The sequence below is a fragment of the Cebidichthys violaceus genome, unplaced genomic scaffold, assembly GCF_023349555.1.
Source record: "Cebidichthys violaceus isolate CVI_PGR_0920_01 unplaced genomic scaffold, fCebVio1.0.p SCAF_25, whole genome shotgun sequence".
Classification (NCBI taxonomy): domain Eukaryota; kingdom Metazoa; phylum Chordata; class Actinopteri; order Perciformes; family Stichaeidae; genus Cebidichthys; species Cebidichthys violaceus.
The window spans coordinates 848,387-864,342 of record NW_027176428.1 but is presented as its reverse complement, the minus strand read 5'-3'; the positions used below and the strand labels follow the sequence as shown (position 1 = coordinate 864,342).

The 15,956-nt window shown below is 44.0% G+C and overlaps 1 protein-coding gene across 1 annotated transcript in view; it reads left to right on the top strand.

Moving 5' to 3' along the window:
• The first annotated feature begins 518 nt into the window (after positions 1-518).
• Positions 519-15,956, top strand: part of ncoa3 (nuclear receptor coactivator 3) — a 28,716-nt gene continuing 13,278 nt past the window's right edge. Inside the window, exon 1 of the mRNA XM_068719991.1 lies at positions 519-588. The gene's annotated coding sequence lies outside the window, so the exon portion shown is untranslated. The remainder of the gene's footprint in view (positions 589-15,956) is intronic.

Here is a 15,956-nt window from a genome sequence, read left to right as displayed (position 1 = left end):
ATACCAACCACCCTGTCAACATGCCTGGACATTTGTAAATTCCCAGAGAAACAATATTTGAAGAATTTGCAGCTCTTTACACTGTTCTGCTTTATTACAAGTCAACATACACACATACATTGTGTACATGTTTCTGTTCACTAAATTCCAATTGCCCACTTGTGTTCTGTCTTCAAGTCTTCATTTTATGTGGAAAAATATAAATTGTAATCGCATGTAAAGTGAATAACATAATAACGTAATACTCTAGGGGTATGATACGTCATTTGCATAAAGCTGCTTTTCCGCCAGCCTATAAATAAGTTTTAAATCTCTCCCCTAATAATATCAGTCACTAGCTGCTCATATCGCCTATGGGTATTGGTGCGCGTGTAGTTCGTTTGCAGGAACGTGTCAAGCAGTTTCGGGTGCGGCTCGCAAAGGAAAGCAACTGCATTACCCAGAAGTCCCCGCGCTCCGCTTACAAGCTGGCTCCCTCCGCTTCTGGGAGTGTTTCGCATTTAAACAAACACGGTCCTGCTGAAGATGGCGGAGAGTTTGTAGAGGCGTAAAAAGAAACTGCTCTACTCAATGAAAGCATCGAAGCCGGTGAGTTTTCTGAATCTAGTTTGTGATGCTATTTATTACCAAGTTTAAAACACAGGCGGTCGCGCGTGTTTTCACCGTGCACATTTGTCACAGAGACAGTTGTGTGTGTTGCTCCGCTTCTGAGCAGGCTGTGGTTTTTTTCTGAGCTATATACGGGTGATACAACGAACCATCTCACCACTGTGTCTCGTTTGTTATGGAATGTCTGTTGTGGAATTATCGTCCCCAATAAGCAATAAGACGAACATTTGCGTTAAGTCTCGCTTGTTATTGCGCCATTTGTATCGTTTTTTTTTTTTTTTCTTCTTCTCCATTATCTGCTCGCTACAAAGTTTACGAGACACAGGCTCCCTGGTTCGCTGGAGGTGCGATAGCCTAACGTTAGCTGTTCATCTCTGCTCAATATAAGTGAACTCGTTGGTGTTTTAAAACACACAATGTTAACTTTGTAGAGCCGCATGGTTGTGTTCATTACCCCACATCGCAGCGGAATGGCTGTTTTTTTGTATTTTTTTTGTATGGGACTTGCTCCACAGTTTCGGTACAACGGAGAGCTGCAGGAGTCTCTTGTGTTCACAGCTAACGTTAGTCACACCACAGTAGTAATCTTGTGTAACAAGATTACAAAATAAAAATTATTGCACGTTTTTGCCGAGCCTCCACCGTGAATGCAGCGCAGGGTAAACACGGTGTAATGTACCTGCATTGTGTGTATATAGTCACATAGTTTTTCTTCCCTTTTTTAATTTCACACCAAGAGTGTAGCAGCGTCTAAACAAACAGCAACACACTAATGTAGTCAAGTCACAAAATGTGCACAAAATTGTCTCCTTTTTTTTTTTTTTTTTTTGGAAAAATAAGTCATATTTTATACATTTATATTCATGACGTCACCATTAACCAGCTTGTATTCCTCGCTGACCTCCACTGCTGACGAACCAAACTTGAACTGACTTCGCTCAGCAGCAGCGCGGCTGCTCTGGAGAATCCACAGCATCTGTTATGTATTTTTTGCACGGCTGTAAATGAGATTATGTATACCGTGATTGTAAATGGGGGGGGTATATAATGGCCAATCACAGTATGATACATCTTGGTGTTTTCACCCGCTGATGAATCATATGTAGGTGTGTGTGTGTGAGAGACAGACAGACAGACAGACAGACAGACAGACAGACAGACAGGCTGGCAGAGGGAGATGGATGTGTTTCAGTGCAGGGGGAGGACGATCGCTCACAGGGTTCAGGTAGAGTCCAGGTTTGCGTTCGCTCAGTTTTTGTGAGGCGGTATGAGAGAAGATCCTTGGAGAGCGTGCACATGTGGAGGCAGACAATGAGGAGAGGTGGGTTAGTCATTCCTCTGAAACGGTTGCGGTCTAGGTGTGCTGTCTGTCTCTCTCTCTCTCTCATCGCCCGGAGCCATCCCTGCCAATACTTGCAGGCTATTAACAGCTCAATGCACATTTGAGAGTTTCTGAAGTCATTGAGGTGTATTTCTCACGTTAGTACGCGGTCTGGCCGCCCGCTGAATGATGAACGCTCCTGCTTATTATGATTTCATGCAGGCCACTCATTAGATAAGCTGCACTATCTGAACAATGCCGGGATGCAAATGGGGAAAGAACAAGGGAGAGCGACGCTGCCGTCAGATGAGCTAACTTGTCTTTATTTTGAGGGCCGATGGAATGCCATTACTCAAAGCCCACCAATGTGGTATTTCTTTTTTTTTTGCGAGCGGTAGAAGGACCACTGTGGGAACCTGTCCAATGAACTGCTTCTGCTCATATTCTTGGCAAATGGAGCCCCTTGTCCCCCCCCCCCATTCTCTGTCCCTTTTATCTCCCACTTTCTTTCTCCCTCACACAGGGTGTCAGGCTGCGTTAACAATGAATCAATCTTTGGGGGGATTCTTTGACTGCAGATGGGGTGAAGAAGTGACCGGGGATGCATGGCTTTCGCTCTTTGTCTGTCAGCCCCCGAGCTCTCAATAATTCATTAACTTATCACTTTTTCTCATGGGACTGGGAGAAGTCTCTCTCTGGTGGCGGATTCTGTGGTTATGTCGGATTGCCTGATTTGATAATTCTATGAGCGTACATTTAGAAAATATTCAGTTTGAGAGATAGTGTCCGAACATTCTCAATACATCTGGGGACCAGGCTTGTCAGAAAATACATCTGTGTAGAAATATTTGGATGTGTTCAGTGACATCTGTAGCTCCCTGAGTTTGGTAATGTTTGGACTTTGTTCATTATTGTCTCCAGCCAGCTGTATTTGTGGTGTGGTGTAGCGTTTAAAACTGGATTCCTGAAGTCTGTACGCTGAATTAGAAATCATGCTTCTCAGTGAAGTTCTTACAAATTTGGATCTGTGTTTTTTTAATAATTAAAATCTCAGGTAAATCTCGCTGCTTTGCGGTTACATTGAGTTCTAAATACTGGGTGGCGTCATCAAAAAAAGGAGGACAAATAAGCGAAATGCTTGCCTTCTAATAACTGTCTCTAATCTGTCTTTGTCAAGCTGCATTTCTGCGTCGTCGATGTCTGAATACACGGCATTCTTTGAGTGTTTCGTCAAGTCTGTGTGCCTAAAGAGAGGCAGGGAGACCGAGATAATGTGTTTCGTTTCGAGTAACTGCCCGTCGGTCATGTGACGGGCCTGTGTGTTCAGTTTTAAGATGAACGGCTGAGCGGGTGAGCGGTAGCTCCGGGAGGACTCTTGATGACACACGGAGCTGAAAGCAAAGCCTGATTGTTTCCCCTTTTAATTGAAATATGACTCTGTAGTACCTTTTGTGTTAGACGGCAGTACAGGTAGAGTGAGCTTAGTAGAGTCGCTGCCTCTGATGGATAACTTGTCATTTAGGGAGAGAGAATGTTGATGGGATGTTAAGTTAAGGCATTCATCATTTGTACGGGATTCTCTGACTCTTTACACTTGACTCCAGGAGGCTTTTCTTTCTTTTCTTTTTTTTTTTTACAACCAAGGTTTAAGAAAGTTTCCTGTGGTCAGCTCGGGCTGTGTTAAAACATCCTGTTCAGCCCCCCCCCCGTCTCAAGGTCACTCCCGCGGTGACGCCGATCCGTCTTTTGTGCTTTGTCAAAAGTGAACAGCCCCATCGTGGCACTTCTCCACCCGGTAGGCCTACCTCTGTGTGGAGCTAAATATAGAAAACGCTGCTCAACAAGACAGTCGTGTTTCCACTGCTAAAATATTTACAGCTATACTTCGCCCAGACGAGTGAGAGTGACGAGATGAGAGCTCCCCGAAACCAGATTGTTGTTTTCTGGTTGGAGGAAGCCAGACAGTTTGCACTCTGACTCCATTTGAAGTCCCGTCTCACTCCCCCCCCGGTCGCCTCTTCTTCAACTCTGAGGTAATACCCGAGTGTTGGGCTTAGCTGAGCCATATGGGAGCCATGCACACTTCTGAAAAGCCAAACGGGCAGCCTGAAGCAATCATTGCACCCAATTCCAGTTTATAACCAGCGAGGATTTGGAACAGTTCACTCTCTGCAGTCCTCGTTGATTGGACGAAGGCAAGAGTTTATTAGGGAAGGGGGGGGGTGCCAAGAGCTTTTGTCCCCCCCACCCCAACCCCCTCCTTGCCCTTCCTCTTTAACTTCAACTCCCCCTTTAACTTTCGCCGCCCCCCCCCCCCCCCCCCCCCCCCCCCCCCAGCTGAAGAATGCTCGTAAAAAGGGTTCACCTGAACGAGCCAGTGGGAGGGTATAGCTCCCTGGCCTAGTTTTGTTACCATTGTAAAATGTTAGCAAGACCTTGTTTGTGTTTTTTTTTAGGGCCCCCTTTTATAAAAAAAAAGAAGAAGAAGAAGAAGAAAAAATGCTTGGGGGGGGGGGGGGGGGGGGGGGGGGGGGTGGGGGGACAAGGGTGAAAAAAAGTTTGGTTTGTGAGATAACTGCTACCAGATGCTGTCTCTGTCTGTTATTCAGCGTAAAGAGAAGGAGAAAGAACAGAAAAGACACAAACTTCTCAACTTGTTACATGGACATTCTCCATCTTCTCCCTGTCTACCTCCATTATATACACTAACATTTAATAAAGGGTGTGTTAGCACGGGCAAAGTAATTACTTTGCAACCAAAAACAACAAGGGGCTTTGGCCTGGGCCTCTGCAAAGTGAACAGGTCCGCAAATTTCACAAAACTTTGTAATATTGAGAAATAGAACGACGTTAGGTGGTTGGTTGTGTTTATCCCCTTTTGTTTACGTCGCGTTCCTCTTCCTCTTCTTCAGTGCATCTCCGAGATGAAACGGTTCCACGTTGGCTGTATGTGGCAGTGGGGTGTGGTTTCTTGGTCCGTGTGGATTGAGAGGCAGCTGCGGCTGGCACAGCGCCGCAGTTTGCCAGCTGCAGGAGGATGTGTGTGTGTGCACGTGTGTGTGTGCACGTGTGTGTGCACGTGTGTGTGTGCACGTGTGTGTGTGACCGTGCGAGCGCTGCGTGGAGCTCACCTGCAATTTTAAAAGCTCCTTTTCATTAAAAGAAATTACCACAAATAGCTGCGAGCGTGCAGACGTTCGCTCACAGCATTCCGATTTTTCCACGTGCGATTTCTACTTCTTTCTTCTTTTCTTTTTTTTTTATTGCGGCCTTAAGTTCAGTGAGAAGTCGAGTTGTGAACGACAGACTTCCACAGCGTCGTGAAAGGCTCCAGACTCACTACAGCCTTTCAACACTGGCAACGCATGTGTCAGATAATTTATTACTATCCCGTTTCTTTCCACAACATTTATTTCTTAATTGGACTGATTTTTTTTTCTCTCGCTCTGGGATAAAGTGGAAAATGTTCCTCTCACCATTGCTGCTCTGCTGACGTCACCCCTGTGTATGCTGCTTGTCATTAAGGCAATCAAAAGGTTGCCTCCTGACATTGCCACATCACATAAAAGCTTTGCACCGTTGCAGTATTTTGTACACCAAACAACACTCACAAAAGTTGCCCGTTACCCGTCCAAAGCATTTTGTTGTGTGTTTGTTGTGTGGCGGTGGCTCTACTTTTTGGCAAAAGCTCAGCATGTTTCCATTGGGCTGGTTTCTCGGGGTGCTCGTGTTTGCTCATCTAATTGCTGCACTGGAACGAGTGATTCCATACGACTGCGGTGTGACTAAATAGGAGACGTATGGAAGTAGAGCGCCACAGACTGATACCACCCGGTTTAACGAGGCCCCCCTTCAAATTGGATGAAACATAATTTAGAGCAATTTATGAGTTTGCTTTTCACAGCCGTGTGGCTCAAATACAGTCAAGTGAAATGAAGTCAACCCACCTGGTTTTGTAAGATTTAAATACTTTTTTATTTCTTTTAAAATCAAACCACATTGACAAGAAGATTTCTTACTCATACTTCAATAGGCATAAAGTCCAAAACGGTTGTTTTTAAATAAGATCAAAGTCCAATTAGATGTATGGTGTTGCGTTTCGATGTTATGTTGTTGGTACTAGTAGTACTAGTAGTACTAGTTGTACTAGTACTAGCAGTGCAGCCTGCATACTGTGTCATCTGGTTCGCAGATAAGCCAGATAACGCTTCCACTGCCAGCACACAGCGGTAAGAAGTCCGTCTTCATGGTGAACTTCGTGAGTTCTAAAATACAGGATACCATATTCTCCCCTCGTCCTGCTGATATGATTGTTTGAATATTTTTTTGGGGTTATCTAATGGCTTCAGTGTAGTGAAATGATGTATATGCAGCTGCTCTAGGGAGAGTGTGTTCAGGCTTCCACAGCAACGCTACAAACTGCATGTTCCAACACGTTCCCATTAAGCTTTTAGACCAGAGCGCTTCTTCTGACTGAGAGATAACTAGGCTGCACGATTAGTCCTGTAATAATTTTTACTCCTCAACACACCAGTACCATACCGTGAGTGTCTAAACAGCGTTACACAGTAATGCAGTGTTATCAAAGCCCCTCAAGGCTTTATTAAGCAAAAACCAATAGAAACAGAAGACTGACTTTAACGCCCGAGAACAGCGAGGAAGGAGTTTCCTCGTGGGAATGGGTATTGTCAGTTTTCATAATTAATATGTATTGGTACTGCTACTTCTCAATAATTCAGTAAAAGGGGAACATGTTCTGAAAGTAGTTTTTTCAATTTTTTTTTATTTTGACTTCTGTCAGCAACAGTAAACGTTGCTGCTGCTATACCATAAATAAACAAAATTTAAATGAGGCTATGTAAGAGCGAGCAAGGATTCCAGCAACTGGAGCCGTTTAGCTTTGTGACTGTGTGAAGTGCCAACATCAGTTTGACAAAACTCGAACTAAAACAAATCTAATGGTTGGCCTACGAACAAGCATGGGGTCATTTTGGATTCAAGGCACCGTACATGCCCCCCCTCCACGAAGACTCCGCTTAGTTTTCGTTTGGTTTGACAGTTTGAAAGCCTTTCTGAAGCATTTCATTTGGAGCAGCATGTGGGTCTGCCACAACATTGACCCTGAACCTTTTTTTTTTTTTTGATTGTTTTGTTTTTGTGGCTCAAAAACTAAGAAAGAGGTTTTGAAGCAAAGACCAGCGTGAGTCGTCCTTTGCCCGCTCCCGTACAGTACGAGGGACTTGATTAGCAGTGCTGGCTTAATCACTCAGCAGATGGGGACGGAGTGCAGTGTCACCAGGACCAAAACAAACCCACAGTTAGATTATAGCTCAGCGGGTGTGTGTACACGTGTGTGTGTACACGTGTGCGTCTGTGTCCAGTCAGACCGAGCAACTCTGATTTGATCCCTAAACAGATTCCTGTGTGTTTTTGATACGAGCCCAGCGGTGCTCCTCGTTTCTTTGGACTAAAGTCAACTAAAACGGTCTCCACTTGTGCAAAATGGTCCTCGTGATTCCCAGATTATACAGTAAAATCTGTGATTCATCTTTTTTTTTTTTTATTGCACCATGATTAGCCGTTTGTCAAAACCGGAGGTAAAAGAAAGCAAGTATTGGTAGTTTTCTAGCAAAGCATGGCTGTGAGGACTCGAGGATTAACACCCCCCCCCCCCAGTTCCGCTGCTCCTGCTCTCTGGAATCTTTTTCACCTAGACTCTGTCAACACATGAAACTGGCCAGTTGAAAGGAAGGAAAAGGAGTAGTAAAGGGAAAAATGGGAGAAGTTGAGGGAGAAGGAGGGGGGGGGGTTGCAGTTGTGAAACTAGCGTCAGACCATCTTTTGAGTGGAATTCTTTGCGGGGGTCAGAGTTCAGGCGCCGCAGCGTGGAGCTGTGATTGGCTGAGGAAAGGTGAAATGAAAACCACAGTAAACTTTTGACCTCGGCGCAGGAGCTGTGCAGGAACGCCCAGCCACAGCTCTGGCGTGGTGGAACAGAGCCCGCTCTCTTCCTGTGTTTACTCCACCAATCCAACAGGGACGGGGGGGGGGGGGAGAGGGGGAGTAGGGGGAGGGGGAGGAATAGGGGGAGGGAGCACAGAGAGGGAGGAGAGAAAGGCATGCAAGAGTGGAGGGAGGAAGGGAAGAGAGAAAATGGTCAGAGCCTCGTTGTGGTCTGAAAATGAATATCTGCCTTTTGTTTCACAGTTGAAACTAGTACACACACACACACACACACACACTGCTTCTGAGAAGAAATGTCTTTTAAAAAAGAAGTAATGACAATGGTGGACAAATCTTCACACTGAATTATGCGAGGCTACATGAGATTTGTCTTCACTCCATCCATTGCTAGTGAAGGTGTGTGTGTGTGTGTGTGTGTGTGTGTGTGTGTGTGTGTGTGTGTGTGTGTGTGTGTGTGTGTGTTATCAGACCGGGCAGTATGGCGGCTGATCAGGCACCGGCGCTCTGGCTCTCCAGATAAAAGGCTGTGTTGCCATTGATTAATGAACTCATTTCCATAATATTAGCCTTCATATGGTCGCTGCCGCCTGCGTCTTGTTCGGTCGCCGCCATCTCTCCGGTCCTCGCTCTTATCGCCACACTTTTTACATCACACACATGTCGAGCTTCTAGAGAAATTAAGAGCTTGCTAGAGATTTGGCTGGTTGGATCTGTGCCCGTGTGGCCCTTTTTTCTGTTCTTTGTCCATATTAATGATGGATAGTTGTAGGAGATGCATGTGTGACACACACACACACACACACACACACACATGCACACACAGTGGAATCTGCCATCTCTTTGTTTCCACCTTCATTTATTTTCCCTGGTTTTTCTACATGATGCAGTTTGTGTGAGAAAAAATGTGGAGATGCACACACAGCCTGTCTGAGGTAGGTGTGTGTGTGTGTGTGCACGTGTGCGCGTGCGTGCGTGCGCACGCACGCTGGGCACGGGTGGGGGATGTTTGTTTGTTTTTTTTCTAGGGAAAAAGCAATCCTATGAAGGCAGTTTCTCTCTGCTTTGAACTATTTTCTCTCCCTCACTACATTCATCAAAAGGCATCTTGTACACTACAAGTTTGAGGAAAAGCCACAAAGTCAAATATAACTGTTTTGTGTTTTCATACATCGAATGTTTTTTTTTTTTTATGGGCCCTTGTGAATTTCTTTTATGAGAAGATGTCTTAATAGATTTCGTTTTTCAGTCGGGGGGGGGGGGGGGGGGGGGACGAGTCGCAGATAGACGACGCAGCGTTTAATTGATTGATAATGAACCCCACATTTATTTTTCATCTGCAGAAGGTTGTGTGTGACTTGGATTATTTTCAACTCTTTAATTGTATAGAACATAGCAGACCACGCTTATGTGTCCGTCACACATTGTAGGCCTTGATCGGTCGATCAAATTGAGCCTTAAAGGCTTCCTTAGACATCAGTTTCTTTCTGATGCTTCACAAACTCCGGTAAGCTTCTGTGAGCGAGAGTTTCAGTCTGCTTTCCCAACCCCCCCCCCCCACACACACACACACACACACACACACACACACACACACACACACACACACACACACACACACCGTCCTCTGCGCTCACATTTGCGTCACTGCCATGGTTTTGAAAGGTGTGCTTTATTCCACTGTGAACCGCTCCTTGTGGAACTTCTTTCGGCTTTTCATTTGAAAAACTCATCCAAGTGAGTGAATATGGTCAGAAATTATATTTGGAGTTGTTTTATTATTATTTTTTGCAAAGCGGACATGGACGAATGGATCATCGCATCCATAAAAGTATTCGTAGGAATAAAGAGACTTAAACATCTTATTCTACCAACAGACACTCTGCAGATAAACGTGTTTCCAGCCTGGTATTTTAACCTTGCTTCCTGGAATACCACAGCTGCCATAGCACCTAAATAGAGACTTTGAGAGACTCTGTGAACAATTTACAGCTTCACTTTTCTTTAAAAATCCACACTTCTACATACACACATGCTTAACATGTGTCCTCCTCGTCCCCGTCCCTAAGTCACATTGTGTGGCGACGCTCCACATCTTGCCATTAAACCCTCTGGCTCCAGTTTAGTCCCACTGGCCCATGTTTGATTAAAATCATGTGTAATGTTGGCAGGAAAACGGCAAAAAAACAATATTCATCAACAACAAGGATGCGTTTGACTCGATGAAAATGATTGCCTCTGGAAGCCATCTTCCCTCAAAATGAAGGGGAAATCCCCAAAATGTCACGGTGATGGATTGCTGCTGAACAAAGTGAAACGTGGTTCTAAATGATGTGAAGCAAGAGCAGTAATGTCGCCTATAGTTCCCTTGTTGTTTCCTGCGATCTAGCAGGGTCAAATAAACACAAGATATTGGTTCCAGCATGGAGTTCACAGCATTGAAAGTTCACAAGTGTCAGACGCTAGGCGCTAGGCGCTAACTTATCCTCTCATTCAAAATGAACAGTTATTTTTTTAAATCTGATTCATTGCAAGAAGAACTGATTAAGGATCTTTAAAAAGTGCTAAAAGGGGACACATTTTGAATTGCCTTTTTTCAAATTTTACTGACATTACTTCCTCTCGGCATTCTGACCTTTTTTCTTTTAAAACCATTTAAATGATATTCCCTTTTTCAAGGTGTGATGCTTTCATTCACTCAGACTGATGGACGTCTGTTATGGGAGCACCTCTTTTTATTGCTCGTAATGACAATTCGATTTCAACCTAAGTAGATTCCTTCTCCTTTATTCCTCGCTGAGGGCCAGAGGAGCAGAGTACTTTTGGTACGTGCTTGTCGGTCGTGTAATCTCACCATTAGCCATTAAGACATGAAGAAAGACCATTTATTAATTACCCTTTGCTTAACCCCTCCCTTGAATATTTATTGTCCAATCTTCTTTCTTTTTTTTATGCCTCTCTGAGAGCGCAAAGGTTCAAGGAACAGATGTAAGCGTAACATTACAGGAGGCCCCTCACACATTATGCCACGTCTTTAAAGTCCATCAGGACAGCGTGATGGATTTAGTTGCACAGGACTAATTAGTGTTGTTAACGAGCTTCACAAGGTGCTCCTCGTTAACTCCTTGTTAACTGTGGACAGTGTTTTAGTGCAACATTACAACAGGTGGGTCGTGACAGACGACGGGTTCTTCGGCCTGTTACACAACAAACCAGTTTTAAAGGCTGTGACGTGGACAGACGGCTTGACTGCAGCTCACGTCACACAGTCAGATTCCTATATTTCAGGTTCCAGCAAACCCTTTTTTTGTTTTTTTGAAAAAACAAAAACGCCAAAAGAAAGTGTAAAGAGCTGATGAAATGCATTATTATGCAAGTACTCAGAGATGTATAATACATCAAAACTGTATCATACAATAACTTTAACTTGTATCATTTTGTCATTATTATATATTTTTATTCATGGCCACAGTCCGAGTGGGCCCAGTTCTCAAGTCTAAAGGCTCGGCATTCGGATTCATCAGAAAAATGGCTTCTCTGTTCCACAGGATTCGGTCTTGAACAAAAAGCCTGAGCCTCGAAGTTTGCGTGAGCTCCAGTTGCATTTAACCCGGTAGCTGCTTTGCTTGTATGCTCAGCAGGAGGAGGAGAAGTTCTTTGAAGCAAAACAGGAAGTCATTCGGCCCTCTTGTTTCATTTTTACTCTTGGTGTCCCGAACTCTAGTGGACACCTTTTGTTTGTTTGTGTGTGTGTGTGTGTGTGTGTGTGTGTGTGTGTGTGTGTGTGTGTGTGTGTGTGTGTGTGTGTGTGTGTGTGTGTGTGTGTGTGCAAGGAAGCAATGGTGCTAAATGCTTCTTGTAGCTCATGTCAGGCATGATTTTGAAAAGACAGAAGCTAAATATTTTTATTTTTAGCTGTCTTTCCACATTCTCAAACCCTGGGCTGTTTAACACAGTTATAATAAAGACAGTTTGGGGAACATGTGCTTTTGGGTGTGTTTTTTGGGGGTCTGTAATTGTGTGTATCTTTGTGTTGGGTGGGCCTCTGTTTATTGTTGGGCCTGCCACTCATTGTCTCAGGGAGCTCAGATTGCAGGCTTTATTTCAGGCAGGGCAGGAATGTCCTCGTCACTATTCTGGTCCTGAATGACTGACGCTGCTGCCATTCTGGCCTTGTAGCCTGTGCAGCGAAATAACACACTTTTAATAATAATAACTGAAGTGCTTTGATACAACAGAGTGCAGAAAAAACCCAGTGTCGTTCAGTATCACCTTTTAAGTAATCTCATTGGCATCGTCTCTGTAACAGAAGAGGCATTTTTGTTTCGGAGAGCTACAGTGTTTGGCTCGCTTGCTTATTCCTCGAAGGCACACGGGGGGGGGGGGGGCACATTGCTCATGTGTCCCCTCATGTTGTCAGATTTGTATCTTTCCGACAGTCCTTGAACACATCATTGTCAATCAACGCTTCCTTCAGAAAAGGCAACCGAAACTAAGCTTAAAATTGTGATCATTCATCAAAAATATTTTATCCTAAATGTCTCATATAGAATTTTGCCCCAAATAAACCAAATACTTGAACCAGATCCTGTAAAAAACATTAAATTCTGCGTTCCTTAGCGCAACTAGGTAGCCACGATTGACTCATCTGAGACCAACAGTCTCGTGACAAAAATTCTGTGAAACTTGGACTGAGCTGCAAGCTACTGAACAGAGTGCTTTGGGCAGAGGTTGTAAGTGGAGGTTGTAAAAATGTAAATAGTTCAATATATATATATATATATATATATATATATATATATATATATATATATATATATATATATATATATATATATATATAGCCTGTGGAGTAAAGAATATTGCAGTCTGTTGCAGTAAAGAATCAAGGCCACAGAGAGGCGAAACTGCTCTGGGTTCAGAGGGTTAAATACTTATTTTATTTATAACACACATTCGCAATGTTGGCGGATATTTTTAAGATAATGAGAAAGCAGTTAAAGGGCTTTGTAGTACAAGAGATTGTGTAGATAGACAAGATAATTTATATCTATTAAATTAGCAATTTCATATACAAACTGTATATATTTCATATATTTCAAGTAGTAAAGAAGTTTAGTTGAGGATCCGTTTCAATGCGCCACCAGTATCTACATTTTTCTAATGGATCCTCAGCACTATTTATGTTGGTGCCTGTGTCTCCTCTCTTCTCCCCTCCCCCTCCCTGTTCTCCCTGCCTCCTCCCCCTCTTTATTCTACTCAGTCTGCCCTGACTCCTCCTCCTCCTCCTCCTCCTGCTGCGGCCATATTCATACCAGTGCTTATATCCTCTGGTTTGAATTACATTTCTCTACCAGAAGTCACTCATGCATGCACAGTGTGCAGTCGTGTGTACTCTTGACAGACAAACTCTGGGGATTAACAAAGTCGAACACTAATAGTGGACACGGATGAGAGTTAGTTGAGGATACAACGAATGGAAAGATTCTCAGAATTATTCATGCGTCTCTCACTGTAGTTTCGGTGAATTGTTTGTTTTTGTTGTTTTCGGAAGAGTCGATTTAGAATTATTAAAGTGTGTTTGGACAGCTGACAGAAAGGGAACGCTTTTCTCTCTTTCTCTGTGTTAAATTATTCAGCTGCAGCATTAGCTCAGTAGCAGCCCTGCCTTTAGGACTGATGTGATCAGTGGTCTGTGGTGGAGGATCACACACACACACACACACACACACACACACACACACACACACACACACGAACACTCTGTGTGGACATAGTAGGTTGCATGCTTGCAACTGCCAGCTGTGTGCAGCTGTGACGACTGTGAGTTGTGACTATTAAGACTAAACAATTATTAAAATCTACATTTTTTTAATTTAAGGTTTTAAATCTGTAATTATTGTTGATGTCCTTAGAAAACAGTTATGCTTTTCAGTGAGTCACATGCTGTTCTCTTTTATGAGGAATCTGTGTGTGATTATTAGATTTCATGAAGAAAAGGACATCTGCTTATCTGTGGCAGTAGGATGACGGTGCTAAAGGCCACTGATTTTTGGGAGCAGTTTGTACCCAAACACTGAAGGTCAGGCCCTCCCAGTTTTGTGTTTCGTGACATTTATTTATTTTGAATTTTATTTACATGGACAGTTTAAAATGTAAATGTGCCGCACCGTACCAGATTAAACCTTCTTACGTTAATTTGCATCTTTAGTCCCTCGACGCGTCAAAAGAAATGAAACGCAAAACAAAAAAGAACACTCGAGACAAAAGAGGATCCCTTGACGTGAAAATGATGCCAGGAAAAAAAAAGTAATTATTTTTGAGTATAATATTGTAACTTCTGTTTTGAAATGCAAAGACTTTACAGAGACGTGAGCTCAAGAGGGATTCCTCTCTGTCGCTCTGATGAAAGCTGATCCAACTGCTGTGATGAGAAAACACAAAACCCCAGAGGGCCTTCTTCACTGTGATTATGAATAGGAATGCACTAAAGTATGGAAGGTTATGAAGGCTTTGACAGAATGGTTACTAGCACATGAAAAATGTTTCTCTAAGTTAGTTGGGTATATAAGCACTGTATATAAAAAAAAAAAAATAGAATGTGGGAAAGCAGGTGACTTAGCTTCTTTGTTCCCATTAATGATGACATGAGGAAAGCTATTTCACCAAGCAGAGTTTCAATTTAAATCAAAATTTGCACGACTTTTGTGAGGATGTTAGTAAGCTAAGCTTTGGACCGTCAGGTGTGAGTAGGAACCAGGACGAGCGGGGTCCCGTCTGAGAAACAGAACATGTAGATATGGTGGATGAGTGGCCACATTTCCAGGAAAGGGAAGTGATGACGCAGTGGAGTGGGCTGAGGGGAGGACACAAACAGGATGCTATCTGCTGTGGCTTCCTGTGCATTTTTAGAAATCAGTTGTTGTTGTTTCCCCCCCCCCCCATGAATTTCTGTGAAAGCTATTTCCACAGGGAGCAGTGTCATTACAGTAGAGTCATGTTGAGATGTCCAGACATTCAGAAGACACCCCAGTTGATGGTCGTTTAGATTTTTATGTCTGTTTTTCAGGAGATGTTGAGACATTGAAGCGCCACTAGACCCTGAGTGGAGCTTGTACTGGTCAAGGTGAGCCTGTGGGAGAAGTAGAAAACACACACGCCCCAAGTGGACAATCTGATTCAGAACCATTTTATTTTTGACTATGAGATTGCTCACATCGGCGGCCGCTGTTGTGCAACACATCTTATCTTGTCCCTGTAGCAAGTTTCACATTGTCAAACGCAGCTGATTCAGGTCAGTGGCATGTTGCCAGGCCTGTTGAGACTCAGCTGTGGTTTTGGTGGGCTGCTGCTCAATCGCTCACTCTTGCTGTAGAAGTGCCCTGCGTGTCGCTTCTCGGATTATAGTCGTGTCAAACATTTAGAAAGTGCAAAAATGTCAACGTGGGTGAACTAATGAGACGCACTGTTATGAAATAGAAAGGCACAGTAAGTTGTGTCCGGTCTCTTGAATCCCATGAGAGCGTGGTTGTTTTGGTGACGCTGTGTGTCGCAAAAAAAGACGAGAAGTTTTCAACAGTGTTTTCCCACGACCAAAGTAGAAACCGTGCTATGCATGGCCTGTTCTCAGAAAAAGGCCCAGCGTTTGTCTGTTTCAGGATGTGAGGCTGACTTCGGGCTGATGTCATCTTTCTCCACTGCTGCAGAGGTGAGCCGTAGGACAGAAACCACGAAGGAAGGAAGGAAGGAAGACAAGGGAAAGGCAGCGAGAGTCGCAGCCGGAGCAGGACAGGCAGATTTAGAGAGGGGTGCTGAAAGGTGGACGGAGGAGAAGCATGCGATGCAGATTTATGGCGCAGGGTGTGTGTGTGTGTGTGTGTGTGTGTGTGTGTGTGTGTGTGTGTGTGTGTGTGTGTGTGTGTGTGTGTGTCTGAGACTCGGTGCTCCTCTTGTAGGATATAGTGGCGGTGGGCGACTGGGCTGCGTGTCCCAGCCTGCAGTGGCGGAGCAGAAGTTGCATAATGGCTCCCATCCGTTCTATAGCTTTCCACTGTGGAATGAGCTC